This window comes from Rana temporaria, chromosome 1 (assembly GCF_905171775.1).
Source record: "Rana temporaria chromosome 1, aRanTem1.1, whole genome shotgun sequence".
Taxonomy (NCBI): domain Eukaryota; kingdom Metazoa; phylum Chordata; class Amphibia; order Anura; family Ranidae; genus Rana; species Rana temporaria.
The window spans coordinates 48540450-48549700 of NC_053489.1; positions in this window are offsets into that span (position 1 = coordinate 48540450).

Sequence of the window (9251 nt, forward strand, 5' to 3'; positions counted from 1 at the left end):
CCCCGATCTGTAATCAGCTCTACCCCGATCTGTAATCAGCTGTGATCGGCCCTCTACCCCGATCTGTAATCAGCTCTACCCCGATCTGTAATCAGCTGTGATCGGCCCTCTACCCCGATCTGTAATCAGCTGTGATCGACCCTCTACCCCGATCTGTAATCAGCTCTACCCCGATCTGTAATCAGCTGTGATCGGCCCTCTACTCCGATCTGTAATCAGCTGTGATCCGCCTTCTATACCCCGTTCTGTAATCAGCTGTGATCAGCCCTCTACCCCGTTCTGTAATCAGCTGTGATCAGCCCTCTACCCCGATCTGTAATCAGCTCTACCCCGATCTGTAATCAGCTGTGATCGGCCCTCTACCCCGATCTGTAATCAGCTGTGATCAGCCCTCTACCCCGATCTGTAATCAGCTCTACCCCGATCTGTGATCAGCCCTCTACCCCGATCTGTAATCAGCTGTGATCGGCCCTCTACCCCGATCTGTAATCAGCTCTACCCCGATCTGTGATCAGCTGTGATCGACCTTCTACCCCGATCTGTAATTAGCTGTGATCGGCCTTCTACCCCGATCTGTAATCAGCTGTGATCGGCCCTCTACCCCGATCTGTAATCAGCTGTGATCGGCCCTCTACCCCGATCTGTAATCAGCTCTACCCCGATCTGTAATCAGCTGTGATCGGCCCTCTACCCCGATCTGTAATTAGCTGTGATCGGCCCTCTACTCCGATCTGTAATCAGCTCTACCCCGATCTGTAATCAGCTGTGATCGGCCCTCTACCCCGATCTGTAATTAGCTGTGATCGGCCCTCTACTCCGATCTGTAATCAGCTCTACCCCGATCTGTAATCAGCTGTGATCGGCCCTCTACCCCGATCTGTAATTAGCTGTGATCGGCCCTCTACCCCGATCTGTAATCAGCTGTGATCGGCCTTCTACCCCGATCTGTAATTAGCTGTGATCGGCCCTCTACCCCGATCTGTAATCAGCTGTGATCGGCCTTCTACCCTGATCTGTAATCAGCTGTGATCGGCCCTCTACCCCGATCTGTAATCAGCTCTACCCCGATCTGTGATCAGCTGTGATCGGCCCTCTACCCCGATCTGTAATCAGCTCTACCCCGATCTGTAATCAGCTGTGATCAGCCCTCTACCCCGATCTGTAATCAGCTCTACCCCGATCTGTAATCAGCTGTGATCGGCCCTCTACCCCGATCTGTAATCAGCTCTACCCCGATCTGTGATCAGCTGTGATCGGCCCTCTACCCCGATCTGTAATCAGCTGTGATCGGCCCTCTACCCCGATCTGTAATCAGCTGTGATCGACCTTCTACCCCGATCTGTAATTAGCTGTGATCGGCCTTCTACCCCGATCTGTAATCAGCTGTGATCGGCCCTCTACCCCGATCTGTAATCAGCTGTGATCGGCCCTCTACCCCGATCTGTGATCAGCTGTGATTGGCCCTCTACCCCGATCTGTAATCAGCTGTGATCGGCCCTCTACCCCGATCTGTAATCAGCTGTGATTGGCCCTTTACCCCGATCTGTAATTAGCTGTGATCGGCCCTCTACTCCGATCTGTAATCAGCTCTACCCCGATCTGTAATCAGCTGTGAACGGCCCTCTACCCGATCTGTAATTAGCTGTGATCGGCCCTCTACCCCGATCTGTGATCAGCTGTGATCGGCCTTCTACCCCGATCTGTAATCAACTCTGCCCCGTTCTGTAATTAGCTGTGATCGGCCCTCTACCCCGATCTGTAATCAGCTGTGATCGGCCTTCTACCCCGATCTGTAATTAGCTGTGATCGGCCCTCTACTCCGATCTGTAATCAACTCTGCCCCGTTCTGTAATTAGCTGTGATCGGCCCTCTACCCCGATCTGTAATTAGCTGTGATCGGCCCTCTACCCCGATCTGTAATCAGCTGTGATCGGCCTTCTACCCCGATCTGTGATCAGCTGTGATCGGCCTTCTACCCCGATCTGTAATCAGCTCTACCCCGATCTGTAATCGGCTGTGATCGGCCATCTACCCCGATCTGTAATCAGCTGTGATCGGCCTTTCACCCCGATCTGTAATCAGCTGTGATCGGCCCTCTACTCCGATCTGTAATCAGCTGTGATCCGCCTTCTATACCCCGATCTGTAATCAGCTGTGATTGGCCCTCTACTCCGATCTGTAACCAGCTCTACCCCGTTCTGTAATCAGCTCTACCCTGATCTGTAATCAGCTCTACCCCGATCTGTAATCAGCTGTGATCGGCCCTCTACCCCGATCTGTAATCAGCTGTGATCGGCCCTCTACCCCGATCTGTAATCAGCTGTGATTGGCCCTCTACTCCGATCTGTAATTAGCTGTGATCGGCCCTCTACTCCGATCTGTAATCAGCTCTACCCCGATCTGTAATCAGCTGTGATCGGCCCTCTACCCCGATCTGTAATCAGCTGTGATCGGCCCTCTACCCCGATCTGTAATCAGCTGTGATTGGCCCTCTACTCCGATCTGTAATTAGCTGTGATCGGCCCTCTACTACGATCTGTAATCAGCTCTACCCTGATCTGTAATCAGCTGTGATCGGCCCTCTACCCCGATCTGTAATCAGCTCTACCCCGATCTGTGATCAGCTGTGATCGGCCCTCTACCCCGATCTGTAATCAGCTGTGATCAGCCCTCTACCCCGATCTGTAATCAGCTCTACCCCGATCTGTAATCAGCTGTGATCGGCCCTCTACCCCGATCTGTAATCAGCTGTGATCGGCCCTCTACCCCGATCTGTGATCAGCTGTGATTGGCCCTCTACCCCGATCTGTAATCAGCTGTGATCGGCCCTCTACCCCGATCTGTAATCAGCTGTGATTGGCCCTTTACCGCGATCTGTAATTAGCTGTGATCGGCCCTCTACTCCGATCTGTAATCAGCTCTACCCCGATCTGTAATCAGCTGTGAACGGCCCTCTACCCGATCTGTAATTAGCTGTGATCGGCCCTCTACCCCGATCTGTAATCAGCTCTACCCCGATCTGTATTCAGCTGTGATCGGCCCTCTACCCCGATCTGTAATTAGCTGTGATCGGCCCTCTATTCTGATCTGTAATCAGCTCTACCCCGATCTGTAATTAGCTGTGATCGGCCCTCTACCCCGATCTGTAATCAGCTGTGATCGGCCTTCTACCCCGATCTGTAATCAACTCTGCCCCGTTCTGTAATTAGCTGTGATCGGCCCTCTACCCCGATCTGTAATCAGCTGTGATCGGCCTTCTACCCCGATCTGTAATTAGCTGTGATCGGCCCTCTACTCCGATCTGTAATCAACTCTGCCCCGATCTGTAATCGGCTGTGATCGGCCATCTACCCCGATCTGTAATTAGCTGTGATCAGCCCTCTACCCCGATCTGTAATCAGCTCTACCCCGATCTGTAATCGGCTGTGATCGGCCATCTACCCCGATCTGTAATCAGCTGTGATCGGCCTTTCACCCCGATCTGTAATCAGCTGTGATCGGCCCTCTACCCCGATCTGTAATCAGCTGTGATCGGCCCTCTACTCCGATCTGTAATCAGCTGTGATCCGCCTTCTACCCCGATCTGTAATCAGCTGTGATTGGCCCTCTACTCCGATCTGTAACCAGCTCTACCCCGTTCTGTAATCAGCTCTACCCTGATCTGTAATCAGCTCTACCCCGATCTGTAATCAGCTGTGATCGGCCCTCTACCCCGATCTGTAATCAGCTGTGATCGGCCCTCTACCCCGATCTGTAATCAGCTGTGATTGGCCCTCTACTCCGATCTGTAACCAGCTCTACCCCGATCTATAATCAGCTCTACCCCGATCTGTAATCAGCTGTGATCGGCCCTCTACCCCGATCTGTAATCAGCTCTACCCCGATCTGTGATCAGCTGTGATCGGCCCTCTACCCCGATCTGTAATCAGCTGTGATCGACCTTCTACCCCGATCTGTAATCAGCTGTGATCGGCCCTCTACCCCGATCTGTAATTAGCTGTGATCGGCCCTCTACTCCGATCTGTAATCAGCTCTACCCGATCTGTAATCAGCTGTGATCGGCCCTCTACCCCGATCTGTAATTCGCTGTGATCGGCCCTCTACCCCGATCTGTAATCAGCTCTACCCTGATCTGTAATCAGCTGTGATCGGCCCTCTACCCCGATCTGTAATTAGCTGTGATCGGCCCTCTACTCCGATCTGTAATCAACTCTGCCCCGTTCTGTAATTAGCTGTGATCAGCCCTCTACCCCGATCTGTAATCAGCTCTACCCCGATCTGTAATCGGCTGTGATCGGCCATCTACCCCGATCTGTAATCAGCTGTGATCGGCCTTTCACCCCGATCTGTAATCAGCTGTGATCGGCCCTCTACCCTGATCTGTAATCAGCTGTGATCGGCCCTCTACTCCGATCTGTAATCAGCTGTGATCCGCCTTCTATACCCCGATCTGTAATCAGCTGTGATTGGCCCTCTACTCCGATCTGTAACCAGCTCTACCCCGTTCTGTAATCAGCTCTACCCTGATCTGTAATCAGCTCTACCCCGATCTGTAATCAGCTGTGATCGGCCCTCTACCCCGATCTGTAATCAGCTGTGATCGGCCCTCTACCCCGATCTGTAATCAGCTCTACCCCGATCTGTAATCAGCTGTGATCGGCCCTCTACCCCGATCTGTAATTAGCTGTGATCGGCCCTCTACCCCGATCTGTAATCAGCTGTGATCGGCCTTCTACCCCGATCTGTAATCAGCTGTGATCGGCCCTCTACTCCGATCTGTAATCAGCTCTACCCTGATCTGTAATCAGCTGTGATCGGCCCTCTACCCCGATCTGTAATCAGCTCTACCCCGATCTGTGATCAGCTGTGATCGGCCCTCTACCCCGATCTGTAATCAGCTGTGATCAGCCCTCTACCCCGATCTGTAATCAGCTCTACCCCGATCTGTAATCAGCTGTGATCGGCCCTCTACCCCGATCTGTAATCAGCTCTACCCCGATCTGTGATCAGCTGTGATCGGCCCTCTACCCCGATCTGTAATCAGCTGTGATCGGCCCTCTACCCCGATCTGTAATCAGCTGTGATCGACCTTCTACCCCGATCTGTAATTAGCTGTGATCGGCCCTCTACCCCGATCTGTAATCAGCTGTGATCGGCCCTCTACCCCGATCTGTGATCAGCTGTGATCGGCCCTCTACCCCGATCTGTGATCAGTTGTGATCGGCCCTCTACCCCGATCTGTGATCAGCTGTGATCGGCCCTCTACCCCGATCTGTAATCAGCTGTGATCGGCCCTCTACCCCGATCTGTAATCAGCTGTGATCGGCCCTCTACCCCGATCTGTAATCAGCTGTGATCGGCCCTCTACCCCGATCTGTGATCGGCCCTCTACTCCGATCTGTAATCAGCTCTACCCCGATCTGTATTCAGCTGTGATCGGCCCTCTACCCCGATCTGTAATTAGCTGTGATCGGCCCTCTACTCCGATCTGTAATCAGCTCTACCCTGATCTGTAATCAGCTGTGATCGGCCCTCTACTCCGATCTGTAATTAGCTGTGATCGGCCCTCTACCCCGATCTGTAATCAGCTGTGATCGTCCCTTTACCCCGATCTGTGATCAGCTGTGATCGGCCTTCTACCCCGATCTGTAATCAACTCTGCCCCGTTCTATAATTAGCTGTGATCGGCCCTCTACCCCGATCTGTAATCAGCTGTGATCGGCCTTCTACCCCGATCTGTAATTAGCTGTGATCGGCCCTCTACCCCGATCTGTAATTAGCTGTGATCAGCCCTCTACCCCGATCTGTAATCAGCTCTACCCCGATCTGTAATCGGCTGTGATCGGCCATCTACCCCGATCTGTAATCAGCTGTGATCGGCCTTTCACCCCGATCTGTAATCAGCTGTGATCGGCCCTCTACCCCGATCTGTAATCAGCTGTGATCGGCCCTCTACTACGATCTGTAATCAGCTGTGATCCGCCTTCTATACCCCGATCTGTAATCAGCTGTGATTGGCCCTCTACTCCGATCTGTAACCAGCTCTACCCCGTTCTGTAATCAGCTCTACCCTGATCTGTAATCAGCTCTACCCCGATCTGTAATCAGCTGTGATCGGCCCTCTACCCCGATCTGTAATCAGCTGTGATCGGCCCTCTACCCCGATCTGTAATCAGCTGTGATTGGCCCTCTACTCCGATCTGTAACCAGCTCTACCCCGATCTATAATCAGCTCTACCCCGATCTGTAATCAGCTGTGATCGGCCCTCTACCCCGATCTGTAATCAGCTCTACCCTGATCTGTAATCAGCTGTGATCGGCCCTCTACCCCGATCTGTAATTAGCTGTGATCGGCCCTCTACTCCGATCTGTAATCAACTCTGCCCCGTTCTGTAATTAGCTGTGATCAGCCCTCTACCCCGATCTGTAATCAGCTCTACCCCGATCTGTAATCGGCTGTGATCGGCCATCTACCCCGATCTGTAATCAGCTGTGATCGGCCTTTCACCCCGATCTGTAATCAGCTGTGATCGGCCCTCTACTCCGATCTGTAATCAGCTGTGATCCGCCTTCTATACCCCGATCTGTAATCAGCTGTGATTGGCCCTCTACTCCGATCTGTAACCAGCTCTACCCCGTTCTGTAATCAGCTCTACCCTGATCTGTAATCAGCTCTACCCCGATCTGTAATCAGCTGTGATCGGCCCTCTACCCCGATCTGTAATCAGCTGTGATCGGCCCTCTACCCCGATCTGTAATCAGCTCTACCCCGATCTGTAATCAGCTGTGATCGGCCCTCTACCCCGATCTGTAATTAGCTGTGATCGGCCCTCTACCCCGATCTGTAATCAGCTGTGATCGGCCTTCTACCCCGATCTGTAATTAGCTGTGATCGGCCCTCTACTCCGATCTGTAATCAGCTCTACCCTGATCTGTAATCAGCTGTGATCGGCCCTCTACCCCGATCTGTAATCAGCTCTACCCCGATCTGTGATCAGCTGTGATCGGCCCTCTACCCCGATCTGTAATCAGCTGTGATCAGCCCTCTACCCCGATCTGTAATCAGCTCTACCCCGATCTGTAATCAGCTGTGATCGGCCCTCTACCCCGATCTGTAATCAGCTCTACCCCGATCTGTGATCAGCTGTGATCGGCCCTCTACCCCGATCTGTAATCAGCTGTGATCGGCCCTCTACCCCGATCTGTAATCAGCTGTGATCGGCCCTCTACCCCGATCTGTAATTAGCTGTGATCGGCCCTCTACCCCGATCTGTAATCAGCTGTGATCGGCCCTCTACCCCGATCTGTAATCAGCTGTGATCGGCCCTCTACCCCGATCTGTGATCAGTTGTGATCGGCCCTCTACCCCGATCTGTGATCAGCTGTGATCGGCCCTCTACCCCGATCTGTAATCAGCTGTGATCGGCCCTCTACCCCGATCTGTAATCAGCTGTGATCGGCCCTCTACCCCGATCTGTAATCAGCTGTGATCGTCCCTTTACCCCGATCTGTAATTAGCTGTGATCGGCCCTCTACTCCGATCTGTAATCAGCTCTACCCCGATCTGTATTCAGCTGTGATCGGCCCTCTACCCCGATCTGTAATTAGCTGTGATCGGCCCTCTACTCCGATCTGTAATCAGCTCTACCCTGATCTGTAATCAGCTGTGATCGGCCCTCTACCCCGATCTGTAATTAGCTGTGATCGGCCCTCTACCCCGATCTGTAATCAGCTGTGATCGGCCTTCTACCCCGATCTGTGATCAGCTGTGATCGGCCTTCTACCCCGATCTGTAATCAACTCTGCCCCGTTCTATAATTAGCTGTGATCGGCCCTCTACCCCGATCTGTAATCAGCTGTGATCGGCCTTCTACCCCGATCTGTAATTAGCTGTGATCGGCCCTCTACCCCGATCTGTAATTAGCTGTGATCAGCCCTCTACCCCGATCTGTAATCAGCTCTACCCCGATCTGTAATCGGCTGTGATCGGCCATCTACCCCGATCTGTAATCAGCTGTGATCGGCCTTTCACCCCGATCTGTAATCAGCTGTGATCGGCCCTCTACCCCGATCTGTAATCAGCTGTGATCGGCCCTCTACTACGATCTGTAATCAGCTGTGATCCGCCTTCTATACCCCGATCTGTAATCAGCTGTGATTGGCCCTCTACTCCGATCTGTAACCAGCTCTACCCCGTTCTGTAATCAGCTCTACCCTGATCTGTAATCAGCTCTACCCCGATCTGTAATCAGCTGTGATCGGCCCTCTACCCCGATCTGTAATCAGCTGTGATCGGCCCTCTACCCCGATCTGTAATCAGCTGTGATTGGCCCTCTACTCCGATCTGTAACCAGCTCTACCCCGATCTATAATCAGCTCTACCCCGATCTGTAATCAGCTGTGATCGGCCCTCTACCCCGATCTGTAATCAGCTGTGATCGGCCTTCTACCCCGATCTGTGATCAGCTGTGATCGGCCTTCTACCCCGATCTGTAATCAACTCTGCCCCGTTCTGTAATTAGCTGTGATCGGCCCTCTACCCCGATCTGTAATCAGCTGTGATCGGCCTTCTACCCCGATCTGTAATTAGCTGTGATCGGCCCTCTACCCCGATCTGTAATCAACTCTGCCCCGTTCTGTAATTAGCTGTGATCGGCCCTCTACCCCGATCTGTAATCAGCTGTGATCGGCCTTCTACCCCGATCTGTAATTAGCTGTGATCGGCCCTCTACTCCGATCTGTAATCAACTCTGCCCCGTTCTGTAATTAGCTGTGATCAGCCCTCTACCCCGATCTGTAATCAGCTCTACCCCGATCTGTAATCGGCTGTGATCGGCCATCTACCCCGATCTGTAATCAGCTGTGATCGGCCTTTCACCCCGATCTGTAATCAGCTGTGATCGGCCCTCTACTCCGATCTGTAATCAACTCTGCCCCGTTCTGTAATTAGCTGTGATCAGCCCTCTACCCCGATCTGTAATCAGCTCTACCCCGATCTGTGATCAGCTGTGATCGGCCCTCTACCCCGATCTGTAATCAGCTGTGATCGACCTTCTACCCCGATCTGTAATCAGCTGTGATCGGCCCTCTACCCTGATCTGTAATTAGCTGTGATCGGCCCTCTACTCCGATCTGTAACCAGCTCTACCCGATCTGTAATCAGCTGTGATCGGCCCTCTACCCCGATCTGTAATCAGCTGTGATCGGCCTTTCACCCCGATCTGTAATCAGCTGTGATCGGCCCTCTACTC